Genomic DNA, 17,082 nt, shown 5'->3' with positions numbered 1-17,082 from the left:
TAAAATTGTTTAAGATTAGTCTCTTACCCTGGAGAAGGAAATGGCAAACCACTCCAGTATTCCTGCCTGAAGAATCCCGTGGACAGAGGAGCCTGGTGGGCTACAGTCCATGGGGGTCGCAAAGAGTCGGAACAACTGAGCGACTGACTAACTAACTAACCATAATTGAGAAAACTGGATAGACTTTGCCCTTAAATAGTGTGTAAAGTACTGGAGAAAGCTAACATGGAGTTGATAAAATTAATGTATAAACTTTTAATGCAATAAAAAAAATACTCTTATTTAATGATAAACAATGATACCATATATCTGTTTTTTTTTAATGTTGGTGCAATTTGAAATATCCTGAAACCCATGATTTGACTCCTGAAAGCATTCTTCACTAATCCCAAATATATTTCGACTTCATGTAATAGAAAAGCAACAGCAGCTTTATAACACTAAAAACATTTTTTCAAAAATTTTCAGTGGATACATTTTTTTTTAAGATATGGAATTTCAGTGTTTAAAGAGCTGCAAATATTCAACTGATCATTGAACAAATCACTCACCAATATGGCAGTATTAAATTTGGGGACCTATAAATGTCACAATATCTAAGACAAGAAAACTGGAGAGAAGGGCAAAATACATGAAGGAGATTAAAAAGTACAATCTACTAAGTACAAAATAAATTACAAGGATGTAATGTTCAGCACAAAAATACTGCCAGCATTTTATGATAACTATATGTAGATAATTTATAAAAATATCAAATTACAAATTTGTATACCTGAAAGTTATATAATATTTTAAGTCAGTTAACTTCAATAACAAATAAAATAAAGGAAACAAAAATATTACTAAGTATTGGGATGCCTGTAGGCTAAAATACTAATTAAAGGGAATATTATGCAAAATAGAGTAAATGCAATATATCAGAAAACATCAAATTGATTTATGAAGAAATAAAATAATTCACATTAAAAAAAAAAAAAGATTAGTCTCTTAGCAACATAATAGTGTATGATACAGTATTATTAGCTATAGTCACCGTGCTGTACATTAGATTCCTAGAACCTGTTAACATTATAACAGAGTTTGTACCCTCTGGCCATGATCTCCCCATTTCTCCCACCCCCACTCCCTGGTAACTACCAGTCTACTTAATTTTTAAGAGGAACAGTTTTTTTCTTTTATTGAAGTAGAGTTGCTATACAGTATTATATGTTACAAGTGTACATATAGTGATTCACTTTTTGAAGCTTATACTTCATTTATAGTTATTATAAAATATTAGTTATATTCCCTGTGTTGTACAATATATCCTTGTAGCTTATTTTATAGCTAATAGTTTGTACTTCTTAATACCCTACCCCTATTTTGCCCCTGCCCCACACTCTCCCCACTGATAGCCCCTAGTTTGTCAGGCGAATGTGATAACCACTACACTACGGAAACCTGCTTTAACCCCTAGTTTGTAACAGGAACAATTTTCAAGGTTAAAAAAAATCAGGAAAATTGTCCTCTATGACAGGAATTTGATGGTCATAACCAACTTCATGCTAAAGGGTTCTTTAACTCTTTTGTGGAGTTATCAGTGGGGTAGGGGGTGTGTTAGAAGCATAGAGTTGGCATGAGCCTGGATGAAGAGTATCTTCCAAGCCCTTTTAATGATTACCCTGTTATTTAGTCTTTTCCTCCTTGTGGTCTCACCTGTAAAGTGTACATCAACTCCTTTAAATTATGATTAAATAGGTTTAGTTGCTCAATCATGTCTGACTCTTTGTGACCCCATGGAATGTAGCCTTCCAGGTTCCTCTGTCCATGGAATTCTCCAGGCAAGAATACCAGAGTGGTTAGCTTCTTCACGGATCTTCCTGACCCAGATTGAACCCGGGTCTCCTATACTGCAGGCAGATTCTTTACCACCAGGGGGAACCCTTAAATTATGATGCTAAGTAACAAATGCAAATAACTTAAATACTTAAGACAACTGATTAAAGGTTATGCAACCAAGGAATATAATAGGGTAATAGGTGTCCAGAACTGTGGAGTCACCAAGCTTCCAATCCTCAGGCTTATGACCTCAGCCCAGTTATAGAGTTTCATTGTCTCATTTTTCTTATTAGTAAAAATGGAGTTTACTATGGTACCCACATCACAGAGGTAAAAACATCTTAGAAGCAGACAGGATAGGAAAGTTGCCCAAGCCCAATCCATCCACAGAGTTGGAGACTATAGGACTTAAGGCTCAGAGGCACGTTCGGCATCCTCCTGCCGAGGTGGGCAGAGGGTGACCAGGAAGGAGCAGCCAGTTCCAGTGGCCTCAGACCCAATGACTGGTGAGTCTGCTATAAGAGCCTTGAAAGCAGACATCTTCATCTTTGTATCCCAGGTCCTAGTGTGTGTCATTGCAGGTGCATAATAAGTGTGTGTTGACCTGTATGTATAAATGCCCCAGGAAGAGATATTCTCTATTTTAATGACTGTGTTGAGATGGGATAAAAAGTATTAATATGAGAGAATCTGTGGACTTTCTATCCTGTGCCCTGGAGTCCATCAAGAGGATTCTGCAATGGTCAACTTGGGTTCTTTATCTCCCTATGGGGAGATGTGTATGTGTGTGTTTGTGTGTGTGTGTTGGTTATCAACTAGGCATTTGTATTCATATGCTTGGATTGCCATAACAGAATACCTCAAACTGGGTGGCTTCAATAAGAAAAATTTGCTTTTTCACAGTTCTGGAAGCTGGAATCCCTAGATCAGGGAGCCAGCAGGGTTGGTTTCTAGTGAGGTCTCTCCTGGCTTGCAGACAGTGCCTCTTCGTTGTGTCCTCACATGTTCTTTCCTTTGCATTGCCTGCACTCCTGGCGTTCTCTCCTTGTTGGATTGGAGCCCCACCCTTATGATCTCTTTTAATCTTAAATACCTCCTTCAATGTCCTATCTCTAAATACAGTCCCATTAGGGGCCAGAGCTTCAACCTAGGAATTTTGTGTGGATGGCATACAATTTAGTCCATGACAACCCTCTTCAACACTCTTTGAGGAATTGGAGGAAATATCTTTAAAATTATTCTTACTACTAAACACTGTACTTGTTTGATCATGGCACAGTCCCAAGGCTGGCCTAAGTGAATCCACAACTTTACTAGAGTCACAAAGTAACTTAACTAGCAGAGTTGCCTGCAAACATACCAGCAAACCTGGTGGAGGCGATCCTGGAACACAAATTCTCTTTATTTTGTTTGACGTTCAAAGCTAGTCGATCACTTCTGGGGTCTCATTCCACACTGGTCTTTTTGATTCCTTTCTTCCCAATAAAGGGAGACCAGGGTTCAGGCCCTGGGTTGGGAAGATCCCCTGGAGAAGGGAATGGCAGTCCTCTCCTATATTCTTGCCTGGAGAATCCCATGGACAAAGGAGCCTGGAGGGCTACAGTCCATGGGGTTGCAAAGATTCAGACATGACTGAGCTGCTAATACTTTCACTTTTCCCAATAAAACCCAGAAAACATGGCTTAGCACTGTGTGCATTTGTAGATTGTTCATCAATGTGTGAAACTGTGTTCACATATTCAGCCTCAGTCTCTACTTAGAGCAGAAAGAACTTTTCAGGAATCAGCAAGTAAGTGGGGAGAGATTTCCCTGGGTGACCCTTGAAATCACCCTTGGTCTCTTTTTAATACTGACTTTGAAAATACCCCTTATTTGTCTTGTTGGTCAGGGCCAGGAAGAGAGGCAAAGGGATGTGTCTCCACTCTAGAAGGCACCCTAGTTTGTGGGGGCTGATAGAAATTCACTTCTGGGTCCTGGGCACAGATTACATGGTGGGACTTCTCCCTCTCCTGGTTACTCCTCCTTGATGTTTATAGCCAGCTCTCTTTTTCAACAACTTTACTAACTTTACCTCAATATTTTTCTGGTTTTAAAGATTGAGCCTCCCAGCTGTTTATTTTGTAATTTCCAGGAAGTTGACCATACCTTACTTAGAATCTAATGACTTTTATCTAATTACTTTTTTTTAAACTGTAGAATCTTCTTGCCACCTTTTTAGAACACGTCTACATATTTTATGTTATTTCCATTTCTGATAATTTTGCTGATAAATCTGGGTGGGAACTGAATCTTCTTTATTAATAAGAATAGCTCTAGGAGGTATAAAGGGAGCCCTGAGGAAAACGAGACTCACTTTCGGACCCTAAATTTAGCCAACATTCCTCTTTGTTGTGTTATTCATTGGCATTTATTTACATTGTTTTAAAATTCAGCATCTTCATTACTGGGCCTGGGTGGAAGTCTGATAAAATATTGATAACAATCCACAGTGTCAGCAAATAAAGCCTGCTTGAGTTAAATAACAGCACACAAAGAAAGATAATGAACAGCAGAAGGAAGAAGGGGACCACTTCCCCATGAGTGGCAGAGACAGTGCTGTGGGCATTCAGCGAGGGAGAGAGTGCTGTGGGCTGGCGCAGTGGCGCTCTGCAGAGGATGGAGGCCCTGCTGGGGCCTTTTGGGATCTGCAGGAAGGAAGGAAGCGGTGGGGTGGGGGTGGCGGGGAGAAAGGGCTGAGGAGGGAAGAAGCTAGGGTAGCTTGGAGGAAGAACTGAAATTTTGTGAACAGTAATTCTATTCTAACAGTGCATTCCTGGAGGCTATATCTGTGCCTGGCACACCTATAAACATACTGCATATTGTCTTTTTAAAATGTATATATGTATATAAAATTTTATTTATTTATTTTGGCTGGGCTGGGTCTTTGTTGCTCTGCGGGCTTTTCTTCAGTTGTGGCGAGGGGAGGCTACTTTTCTTTGTGGTGTGTGGGCTTCTCGGCGCAGTGGCTTCCTTTGTCTCAGGGCTCCGACTCTGAGCGTGTGGGCTCGGTCGCGGCAGCTCCCAGGCTCGAGGGCACAGGCTCGCTAGTTGTGGCGTAGGGGCTTAGCTGCTGGTCAGCCCATGGGATCTTCCTGAATCCGGGCTTGAACCCACATCTCCTGCACTGGCAGGTGGATTCTTTACCACTGAGCCACCGGGGAAGCCCCTATATACTGTCTTACTTCGTGCTGACCTGTGGCCTTGGCAGGAAGTTAACAAGATCCTCCTGGGAAATGAAGCTCCTAGAGGTTCTGAAGTCCATGTTCTGAACCACCAACAGTCCCTCCATGGAACTGGGGGTTTCATGCCAGGTTGGCGGGAGATGAAGCATCCTGGATTTAGAATACTGGGGAATTCGGTGTCTTAGGAAAGGGAGAAGATGTCGTTCAGAATTTCAGTATCCCTGGTCCACAGTAGTTCTGGACTGCACTGGCCAGACAATTCAGAGTCGATTTTTAGGGCGGCAGCACAGTGGAGAACGCGTTCTCACTCAGCAGGCAGCTATTCTCGGGAAAATGGAAACAGAGCGACTCCACAATGGTTTCCTCAAAACACTGCTGAATCGTTTTCTGGGGGGAACTATCTCCCAGGTGAAAGGAGGCAGAGAGGGAGTGAAAGGAAACTCTGAGGGCAGCCGGAGGGAAGGCAGAGATAATAACACCAGCCACAGGCGACGAAGGGAGGTGGGCCGGCGTGCTGAAAGCACAGGGATATTGTTATGGTTCTAATCAAAGAGACAGCAAATGTCGGAGAGAAGCATCCCCTGCTAATAAAAGGTCTGCTATGACTGCGGAGTTGGCAGTGGCTGAGAGACAGGGTTCTCTGGGAGATGTGGCAGCTGAAAGGAATTCCCCTTTTCTCTTTGTGCAGCCCTTTACAGTTGGCCAAGTGCTTTTTCTCTCTGTAATCTGTTTGACATCAGTGCTGTGAAGCATGGCATTGTCAACACCGTGTGACACATAAGGAAGGAAGCTGCGAACGAGAAAGGTCTGAGTTCCTATGGCTGCTTAGATGGAGCTGAGAGTTGAACTTGGCCGAGCCACCTTGGAAAAGTTGAGAGCCCTGGGGACTCTGTTCGTGTCTAATGACTTTGGAAAGTTTCTTTGAAATCCTTCCAGTTAAGACTGAATATACAGGAACATCTTATTAATTTATATTCAGGTGACCAGAAAAAGCAACCTTCAATACAAAGAATTTGAATTATCTGATACCCTTGTGCTAGCAGGAGAAGTGTAAAGCATTCATTCATGATTTTTTTTTTTTTAAGGCTGATTATTTGTCTTTGCTCTCTTTCTCCAAGGAAAGGCTTTTCTGTTTTCACTCTCTCCTTCATAATGACACTTTGCATTTGCTTTAAAGACACTGGGTTTCTACTGGCAGTGCTCCTTCTAATAGCAGAGCTACCTCACTGAGCTTAGGGATCCGGTTTCACCATCGAGTTTCCTGTAGATTATGATACTTATTATGGCTTTTCCCATACCAACATGGCGAGATTTGTGTTTTCCAGCTTCATTTTCTGATGCTCTTCATACACATGGGTAACTCCATTTCCAGTCCACCTCATTCTGTCCATAGTCTTGGTGTTTCTCCCTTCTTCTTCTGTCAAACCACTGCTATCTGCAATTTTATTATCTTTCCATGTGGTCAGCTATCGACTGCTGTGTAACAAATTGCCCTAGATTTGGTAGCTTAAAGCAACAAACATTTCTAGGGTCACAGTTTCTGTGGGTCAAGAATCCAGACACTGGCTCCTGATCTCTTATGAGGTTGCAGTGAACTGGTTGGCCAGTGAAGAGCTGGAGGGTCCATTTTCAAGATGTCTCATGAGGGTTGTTGGCAGCAGCTACAGATCCTTGTGACGTGAACATTTTTGTAGGGCTTCCTCAATAGTACAAGATCTAGGACAAAGAAGGAGGGGGTGAGAGCACCCCAGATGGAAACTCCCGTCTTCATATAACCTACTGTTGGAAGAGACATCCTATCACTTCTGCTTTAATCTATTCAATAGATGTGATCCAATAAGTCCAGTCCATACTCAGAGAGAAATTAAACTCAACCCCCATTACAGTCCTTAATATATTGAGTTGTTTTTTGTGGGGGTGTGGTGGGGGTGGGGAGGGGTGCACCATCTTAGTTGCCCCATCAGGGATGGAACCCAGGCTCTGGCAGTGAAGGTGCTAAGTCCTAACCACCGGACAGCTAGGGAATTCCCAGTCATAGTTATTTTAAATTCCCATTTGATCATTTTAACATCTTTGCCATATCTGAGTTTGGTTCCGATGCTTGCTTTCTCTCTTCAAACTGTTTTTTTTTTTTTTTTTTGGCGTTTTAGTATGTCTTGTAATTTTTTGTTCAAAGTGGGATGTGATGTATTGGTTAAAAGGAACGCCAGGAAATAGTCCTTCAAGGATGTGGTGGTAAGTTGTTTTTGTGTGGGCAGAGGAAGTGTTCTACAGTCCTATGATAAGTATCAGCCTCTTAGTGAGCCTGTACCCCAGGACTGTGAACTTCACAAGTGTCCCCACCACCTTAGGTGGGGCAGGATGGTTAGAGGGACTAGAGTTGGGCGTTTCCTTTGTGCTGGGTTAGTTAGGCTCTGATAAGACCCCAATAATTTAGGATCTGGTAAAATAATTTCTCTTGAGGACAGGCTCTGTTAGAACAGGATACTCTGATTATTTCAAAATGGTTACTTTTCCCTCCCCATGCAGGAAGCAACAGGGGATTTTTTTTATTTTTTTTTTTAAATTTCTTCACTGTAAGAACCTGGAAGAGCTCCTGGAGGTAAAACTCACAGAATCCACCTTCCCCCCCCCCCCCCCCACTATTCCCCCCTCCTACTTGCATCCAATGATTGGGTCCACCTGGAATTTTCATCTCTCAGATTTATCCACACTGAGCTTCCAGCAATTTGTCAATTACAGTTCAGGTTTTCTTACTCCAGCAACTGTTCCCGTGGAGCTTTCTGCCTGTGGATTTCTGCTCTAGTAAGTTGTAATTCTCAGTATCCCCCTGTCTGTCTCTCCAGTTTTAGGGGTGTTCCTTTGTAACCTCAATTGTGCCAGATCTAAGTCGAGCTGCTGATTTTTCAGTTGTTCAGCTTTTTTCTTGTTAGGATAGAGGGATGTCTTTTTCAAAAGAAATTTATTGAAGTATAATTGATTTACAGTGCTGTCTTAACTTCTGTTGTACAGCAGAGCAATTCAGTCATACACACATATATTCTTTTTCACATAATTTCCAAACTCCCAATCCATCCTCCCTATTCCCTGCCCGCAACCACAACCTGTTTGCTCTGTCTATCGTATGGGATTTGTCTTTCTCTGTCTGATTTACTTCACTTAGTTTGACACTCTAGTTTCATCCATGTTGCCGCAAATGGTATTACTTCAAGAGGGAGGACTTTTAATCTCCATACACGTTAACTCAAAGTTTTTTCTTTAAACTTTTTTTTAAAATTTATTTTTTTCATTGGAGTATAATTGCTCCACGATGCTGTGCCAGTCTCCACTGTGTAAGAATGTGAATCAGCTATCAGTACACACATATCCCGTGCCTCCTTAGGCCAGTGGTTTTGTAACATCATTATTGTGATTATCATGTGACTGTCTTTTCTGGCCCATTTTCTACTCGGTGTTACTGAGAAATTACTACATGCCAGGCACTGTTTCAAGTGCTCTATCTATCTATCTATCAGCAACTATCTATCTATCAGCAACTCCGTGTGAGTAGTACTGAACTTAGCTTGGGCTTTATAAAAACAGAGTCTGCAAAAGCAATTTGTGTGCATGAGGTTGGTGACGAGAATGTTCTTAAAGAAAACTGGTAAGGGAGAAGCAGAGTAAGAAAAGAGAAGGTGCTACACAAGGATGGGATTTCAGGTGAAGTATGGTCTCAGCGTGATGTCTGGGGGCTCTGGAGTGTAAATGGTACCTTGCCTCATTGTTAGGAAGGGAGGAGGGCGTTTGTACCCTCACCCCAGCTAGTCATTAGTTACAAGCCATGATGAGGGCCCCCTACTCTTTCCACTTTACAGATGAGAAACTTCAGGCACAGAGAAGTTGAATAATTTACTCAAGTTCACATGGCCCAAAACTGGTGGGATTGTATTCGGACCCTAGGCATCCCGGCTCTGTGGATATATTTTATGCTGCATTTTAAAATGTTATCTATTTTTAGAAGTCTCTGCCTCCGTTGGCCAGCAGGCTACTTGAGGGGGAGGGATAGGGAGGCGTGTGTGGCCCCATGCCTGGCCCGCCGTGCTTCACGGGCTTGTGAGGGACGGAGAACTCGCCTAGGTAGTGGCCAGTCCTCTCAGGCTTGATTTCCGCCAGGTTGAAGGTCTTGCGGTTGTAGACGCCCGTCGTGCTGTCCAGCGTCTGTGGCAGGAAGATCAGCTCGCGCGGGTGCGTCGTCACCACCTCGGGCCTCTCCAGGGGCAGCACATCCTTCTTGGCCTGGGGCAGCACATCCTTCTTGCCCTTGCGCAGCCATTTCAGCAGCCAGTCTCGCTTCCGCCGGAGGCAGCGCTTCAGCGGCCACCGCCGCCGCTCACCTTACAGCTGCATCGGCTGCTTTAGGACACCGTCGAGATCCAGGCCACGGTAGGTGAACTTGCGGATGGTCCGCTTCTAATTCTGTTCCACTTCCGCCATCTCGTCGGCTCCTTGGAAAGGATCTGTGCTGCATTTTAAAAAGGCATACTCAGGCACTTGTCTCATTTGACCTTCCAAAAACTCTGTGAGGTAGTTGGGGCATCGATCATTACTCCAAAATTTCAAATGAGAAAATTGAAAGTTAGTGCTAGGTTTTTAAAATACTCTAGGTCTTGGTCTTGTTCTGTCTCCAGGTTATGTCTTTGCTCTCTTAAATCAACCAGCGTTTGTTGCACGGACTGTATGATTACAATAGTAATCACCTGATTTAGGAGCACATCACTTAGTGGATACAGAGTATCTATATCCTGCGTTGTTTGCTGTTCCTATTATTGAAATGGAAAACTTCATCTCTCCAAACGAAGAGGGGTCCTAGCTTCTACTTAGATGTTATTTTAAATCACAGGCTGACTAGCTCTCAAATGAATGGATTTACTGCTTTGTAGTTGCAAAGTAATAACAAGAACAGCATCCCATTGCTGAATTCCTGATTGCAGAAGAGTTAAAAATTGTGTAAAAAGAACTTATTCATGGAAGCAGTTCAGGATGTTATTGGGGAGAATCATACAATTATTTATTATCTTCACTGAAGAAAAGGAATTATAAAGTAACAAAGAGGGTTGTAAATTTCAGCAGAAAATGAGGAAGGAGAAATTTTGGGGAAAGCTATTCCATCTAGGGAATAGTAACTTGAAATGGAGCTTCTAAAATCAGCGTGTAGGCATTAGCTTCCCCCTTGGCTTGCTGCGATTCATGGGGTTGCAAAGAGTTGGACAGGACAGCAACTGAACTGAACTGAATCTCAGGAATGTAAGAATGCAAACAGGACCAAGTTTGCACTGGTACTCTGAAACAGCACAAAGGACAAATGTGTGGTCTACATTTGCTGCTTCTGTTTCTTATTCCTAAAGTCCTTGTGACTCCTCCAAAGTCTGGGTTCTGCCCAGTTATTTGCAGTAGCTCCCAGATTCATTCTCTACTCCTTCCCTGCCCTGTTTATATCAAGCCTACCTTTTTGTGGCACATGTATCTCGGTCTTTGTTTTGGCATGCTGGATTTTTAGTTATGGCATGCAAACTCTTTTTTTTAAATTTATTTTTTTGATTAAGAATAATTGCTTTACATACTTTTGTTGTTTTCTATCAAATATCAGCATGAATCAGCCATGGCCCATGAAAGGAGCTGGCAGGAGACTAAGGTGGTTTCTTAGGCAGTGGTTCAATCTCTGTCATTTCTAGCTCAGTAGACTGCACCCTTTTCCTGTAGCCCCAGCTCATGGTAGGCAGCCTTGGCTCCTGTCCTTTCCGCCAAAAGTCCTGATTCTGGTTTCTCACATCATCGTCTCCTTCTTTTGTTTTGTCATGCCCAGGGGTGGCAAAAACTTCCTGGTATTGCTCATCTCTGGATTGCCTCATTGTCCCTTTAGCTTCTCAGCTGTTCCATCACTTGGGTAACTAATTACTTCTATTGAGTTTCCTTTACTTGAATTGCCTTTCCTCAGTTTTTAATTATTTGTGCCACTTACAGCTCTGTTCTTGACCTCTACAGTTTTCTTTCCACACTGCTTTAACTCAGTGAACTTACCATTATCTCTGCTTCACTGGTATTTGCCTCTAGTACCATTTTTCTGCCTGCCTAGAGGATGTCCCCACCTGACAATGCTGCAGAACCTTTGAGATCCAGATGCCCCCAAGTTAGTTAGAAGACAGAGGTGATGGTAGGGGTGCTCTATGGCTCAGAGGTATTTGGAGATTGAGCAATAGTGGTAGGGAATAGCAATAAGTATAAAGAATATTGTGGGTAAGTGACATGAAATTTAGATGATTTTTCTGCTTTCCACCTGCATGACTCTAGTCCAGAACCTCAAGCTGCATTGCTTACAGGGTTCCAGGCAGGTAACATAATTGAGTAAAGTGGGCTGGGTGAAAGAAAAATGGTCTCTTGATTTATATCCTTTTGACACAGAAACACTTTGTGTGCATATTATAACACTGTGGGAATGCTCTTCCCTTTCATAAAGAAAATGTTCTCTTCCATTTTTCAGGAAAAATTCAGCCCTGTTTTGTTTTTCCACCTTGGTAGAGACTAACAGGTTTCCCCTGCTATTCAAAAGTAGAGCATGCCTGTGAAATCTTCTTTAAGCTGAAAGATAGAAGACAAAGAAGCAATTACCTTAAGACACATCTTGCTAATGGAAGCACAAGATAAATTGAGAGAAAACACAGATGCTCACAGACACAGCTCAACACTACGGCGGCCTGATGCTGAGATGCTGCGTGTCATTCCTGGGGAGGGAGCTTAGTGGGGCCACTCTGGCTCCTCAGGGTACAAGCTGATTCTCTCAGTGTTTAAGGGCTCACTGCAAAACAAATGTGGAACACTATTTTTGATTTTCATCTTTCTTTGGTAAAAGCAAAAATCCTCCTCTGATTTATTTTGGTTGGTGAAAACAGATGCTAGTGTATGTCTTTTATAAAAGTGAAGTGATGAAAAGCAAACTTTTGAAAAGCAGGAATACCTGTGAATCCAGAAAAGTACTTTTCTACTATAAGTAAACACCCCAGTTTACCTTGAACTTACACAGTGCTCTTTGTAAGTTATATCTCTTTTCTTAAGTTTTATTTCTGTGTGTTTGTTATATGTCATAACATATATTTCATTAAAACTGGGAGAAAAAATATTGCAAATTTAAAAAGAAAGAAAGAGAGATTTCCCGCCAGTAGGCCCCGAGCGGTAGATGCTTTGCCTCTAGTGGCTCGGTATGACAGAGTGGTTGAGCCTTGGCAACTGTGGCCATGTTGTGACAGAATACACTGTATAGCTTCTTCCCTAAGTTTCCAGCCATGAATAATGCCAACAAAGCCCCTGTCAGGGCCTCAAATGAAAGCAGCACCACCACCTCTAACACTGGGGCCTTCCTTTCCCCAGGCAGGGATGAGGCCTGGAGCGAGGCTGGGCCAGAGCCCCTAGCGGTTACCGTGTTGTGGGCTGAGGCCAGGAACCTCAATGGAGGGCAGCGGAAGTCAGCATCCCCTGTGATCCCCACCAGCAGTTCTTGTGACTTCTCACCAGGTGATTTGGTTTGGACCAAGATGGAGGGTTACCCTTGGTGGCCTTGCCTGGATTATAACCACCCTTTTGATGGAACATTCATTTGTGAGAAAGGAAAGTCTGCCCAAGTTCATGTACAGTTTTTTGATGGTAGCCCAACAAGGGGCTGGGTTAGCAGAAGGCTATTAAAGCCATATACAGGTTCACATTCAAAGGAAGCCCAGAAAGGAGGTCATTTTACAGTGCAAAGCCTGAAATACTCAGAGCAATGCAATGTGCAGATGAAGGCTTGAATAAAGACAAGATTAAGAGGCTTGAGTTGGCAGTATGTGATGAGTTCTCAGAGCCAGAGGAGGAAGAAGAGACGGAGGCAGGTGCCACTTATGCGTCAGGTAAGAGTGAAGGGGAGAATGACACTGAGAGTGAGGAGGAAGTGAGGCCAAAGGGGCAAGGATCCAGGCAAAGTAAGCCGCCAAATAAAAAAAAACGAAGGGTCATTTCAGACTCTGAGAGTGTCATTGGTGGCTCTGATGTGTAATTTAAGCCAGATGCTAAGGAGGAAGGAAGCAGTGACGAAATAAGCAGTGGCATGGGGCCAGTGACAGTGAAGGCCTGGACAGCCCTGTCAAAGTTGCTCCAAAGCGGAAGAGAATGGTAATTGCAAATGGTTCCCTCAAGAGGAAGAGTTCAAGGAAGGAAATGCCCTCAGCCACCAAATGAGCAACTGGCATTTCATCAGAAACCAGGAACAGTTTGAGGGCTTTCTCTGCCCCTCAGAATTCTGAATCCCAAGCCCACAGTGGTGGAGGATGTGATGACAGTAATCGCCCCACTGTCTGGTATCATGAAACTTTAGAGGGGCTGACGGAGGAGAAGAGGAGATGTGCACAGGAGGCGGCCCGATCACCCTGATTTGATGCATCCACATTCCATGTGTCTGAGGATTTCCTTAATTCCTGTACTCCTGGGATGAGGAAGTGGTTACAAATTAAGTCTCAGAACTTTGATCTGGTTATATTTTAAAAAGTGGGGAAGTTTTATGAGCTGTACCACATGGATATGCTTATTGGAGTCAGTGAACTAGGGCTGGTATTCATGAAAGGCAACTGGGCCCATTCTGGTCTCCCTGAAATTGCGTTAGGCTAATGCTCAGATTCCCTGGTCCAGAAAGGCTATCAAGTAGCACAAGTAGAACAGCTGAGACCCCAGAAATGATGGAGGCACAATGCTGAGAAATGGCACACGTACCTTAGTATGACAGAGTGGTGCAGAGGGAGATCTGTAGGGTCATTACCAGGGGTACACAGACCTACAGTGTGCTGGAAGGTGACCCCTCAGAGAACTGCAGTAAGTATCTTCTTAGCCTCAAAGAGGAAAGAGGAGTCTGCTGGCCACATTCGTGTGTATGGAGTATGATTTGTTGATACCTCGCTAGGGAGGTTCTTCATAGGTCAGTTTTCAGACGATTGCCATTGTTCCAGGTTTAGGACTTTAGTGGCACGCTATCCTCCAGTACAAGTCTTATTTGAAAGGGGAAATCTTTCAATGGGAACTAAGATGACTCTCAAGAGTTTATTATCCTCTTCTCTGCAGGAAGGTCTGATACCAGGCTCCCAGTTTTGGAATGCAGCCAAAACTTTGAGAACTCTCCTTCAAGAAGGATATTTTACAGACAAGTTAAATGAGGATGATAGGGTGATGCTACCCCAGTTGCTTAAAGGTATGACCTCGGAGTCAGATTCTATTGGATTGACACCAGGAGAGAAGAGTGAATTGGCCTTCTCTGCTCTTGGTGGTTGTGTCTTCTACCTCAAAAAATGCCTTATTGACCAGGAGCCTTTATCAATGGCTAATTTTGAAGAGTATATTCTCTTGAATTCTGACAGGGTCTATGCTACAAGACCTGGTGCTGTCTTTGCTAAAGCCAATCAACGAATGGTGCTAGATGCTGTGACATTGAACAACTTTGAGATTTTTCTGAATGGAACAAATGGTTCTACTAAAGGGACCCTGTTAGAGAAGGTTGATACTTGCCATACTCCCTTGGGTAACTGGCTTCTAAAGCAGTGGCTTTGTGCCATACTCTGCATGCCATAGAAGACCTAATGGTTGTGCCTGACAAAATCTCTGAGGCTGTAGACCTTCTTAAGAAGCTTCTAGATCTCGAGAGACTACTGAGTAAAATTCATAATGTTGGGTCTCTCTTTAAGAGCCAGAACCACCCAGATAGCCAGCTATATGTATGAAGAAACCACATATAGCAAAAAATAAGATAATTAATTTTCTTTCAGCTCTGGAAGGATTCAAAGTAATATGTAAAATTATAGGGCTTATGGAAGAAGTCATTGGCAGTCTAAAATCCTTACGCAGGTCCTTACCCTGCAGACAAAAAATCCTAAAGGTCACTTTCCTGATTTAACTTCAGAACTGAACCGATGGCATACAGCTTTTGACCATGAAAAGGCTCGAAAGACTGGATTGATTACTCCCAAAGCAGGATTTGACTCTGATTATGATCAAGCTCTTGCTGAGATAAGAGAAAATGAACAGACCCTCCTGGAATACTTGGAGAAACAGCACAGTTGAATTGGCTGTAGGACCCTAGTTTACTGGGGAATTGGTAGGAATCATTGACCTGTTGGAAATTCCAGAGAATTTCATCACCCATAACTTGCCAGAAGAATATGAGTTGAAATCCACCCAAAAGGACTGTAAACAATATTGGACCAAAACAATTGAGAAGTTGGTTAATCTGATAAATGCTGACAAGCAGAGAGACGCATGATTAAAAGACTGCATGGAGTGACTGTTCTATACCTTTGATAAAAATTGTAAGGACTGGCAGGCTGCTGTGGGGTGCACTGCAGTGTTGGATGTCTTATCGTGCCTGGCTAACTACAGTTGAGGGGGTGATGGTCCTATGTAATGTCCAGTAATTCTGTTGCCAGGAGAAACTACTCCTCCCTTTCTAGACCTTAAAGGATCACGCCATCCCTGCATTACGAAGACTTTTTTTGGTGATGACTTTATTCCTAATGACATTCTAATAGGCTGTGAGGAAGAGGAGGAGGAAAATGGCAAACTTATTGTGTGCTTGTTACTGGGCCAAATATGGGAGGCAAGTCTATGCTCATGAGACAGGCTGGCCTATTAGCTATAATGGCCCAGGTGGGCTGTTATGTACCATCTGAAGTGTGTAGGCTCACACCAATTAATAGAGTGTTTACTAGATTTGGTGCCTCAGACAGAATATTGTCAGGTGAAAGTACATTTTTTGTTGAATTGAGTGAAACTGCCAGTATACTTACACACGCAACAGCACATTCTCTGGTGCTCGTGGATGAATTAGGAAGAGGCGCTGCAGCATTTGATAGGACAGCAAGAGCAAATGCAGTTGTTAAAGAACTTGCTGAGAATGTAAAGTGTCGTACATTGTTTTCTACCCACTACCGTTCACTAGTTGAAGATTATTCTCAAAATGTTGCAGTGGACCTAGGACACATGAGAATGAATGTGAAGATCCCAGCTAGGAGACCATTACCTTCCTCTATAAATTCATTAAAGGAGCCTGGCCTAAAAGCTGTGGCTTTAATGCACCTAGGCTTGCGAATCTTCCAGAGGAGGTTATTCAAAAGGGACATAGAAAAGCAAGAGAATTTGAGAAGGTGACTCAGTCACTGCGATTATTTCGGGAGGTTTGTCTGGCTAGTGAAAGGTCGACCGTAGATGCTGAAGCTGTCCATAAGTTGCTGACTTTGAGGAATTATAGACTACATTGGAAGCTTTGAGTTCACTTTTGACAAAGGTGGTAAATTCAGATGACATTATGATATAATAAACTTTATTTTTTTAAAATGAAAGAAAAAAAAAAAGAAATAAAATTCTCCTCAGGCTGATTGACACCTCCAGGCTGAAAACTCACTCTGGACTTTAGTGTTAGGCATGGAAGAGAAGGTAGTGGGGTCTGAGGAAATTTGGACAAGTCATGCCCTGTCTAAAGGGGCTGTGGTTAGCTCCAGCCGAGTGTTGCCCTATAGGAAACGGGCCAACTGTTGCTGGATCTTCCAGTTTTTAAAGAAAAGCCAGAAATTATATTTCTTTGTGATATCTCCTGGTTTGAAAACATTTGCTGTTTTTTTATTTGAAAACATATATACCCATATGTTCTATGCGCCAAACAAAACCTGTCTGCACTCTGAGTTTCCTGTGGGTTTGGTTTGTGACATTTTAGTCCCAGTCTGCATGCTAAGTCTCACCTACTTCTTTAAACCAGTGCCTTCGCTAAAGACACGTGCTGGAGTGTTACCACAACTCTTCATATACTTTGTTAACTCTGCTGGGTGTTTTTCGTTTCTTCCACCAAATCTGCTCCTCACACCTCCCCCTCCTTTTTTAAAATATAGTTTTTACTTATTTATTTAATTTTTGGCTGCACTGGGTCTTTGTGGCCGTGTGTGGGCTTTCTTTAGTTTCAGCGAGCAGGGGCTACACTCTAGTTGTGCTGGCTTCTCTTGTTGCG

The 17,082-nt window shown here is 42.8% G+C and overlaps 2 pseudogenes; one reads left to right on the top strand and one right to left on the bottom strand.

Moving 5' to 3' along the window:
• Positions 1-9,063: 9,063 nt before the first annotated feature.
• On the bottom strand, positions 9,064-9,521 carry LOC110148644 (small ribosomal subunit protein uS19 pseudogene; annotated as a pseudogene).
• Positions 9,522-12,307: 2,786 nt separating this feature from the next.
• Positions 12,308-16,429, top strand: LOC110148623 (DNA mismatch repair protein Msh6-like; annotated as a pseudogene).
• Positions 16,430-17,082: the final 653 nt, after the last annotated feature.

Source organism: Odocoileus virginianus, chromosome 6 (genome assembly GCF_023699985.2).
Source record: "Odocoileus virginianus isolate 20LAN1187 ecotype Illinois chromosome 6, Ovbor_1.2, whole genome shotgun sequence".
Taxonomy (NCBI): domain Eukaryota; kingdom Metazoa; phylum Chordata; class Mammalia; order Artiodactyla; family Cervidae; genus Odocoileus; species Odocoileus virginianus.
This window is presented reverse-complemented; position numbering and strand designations above follow the sequence as displayed.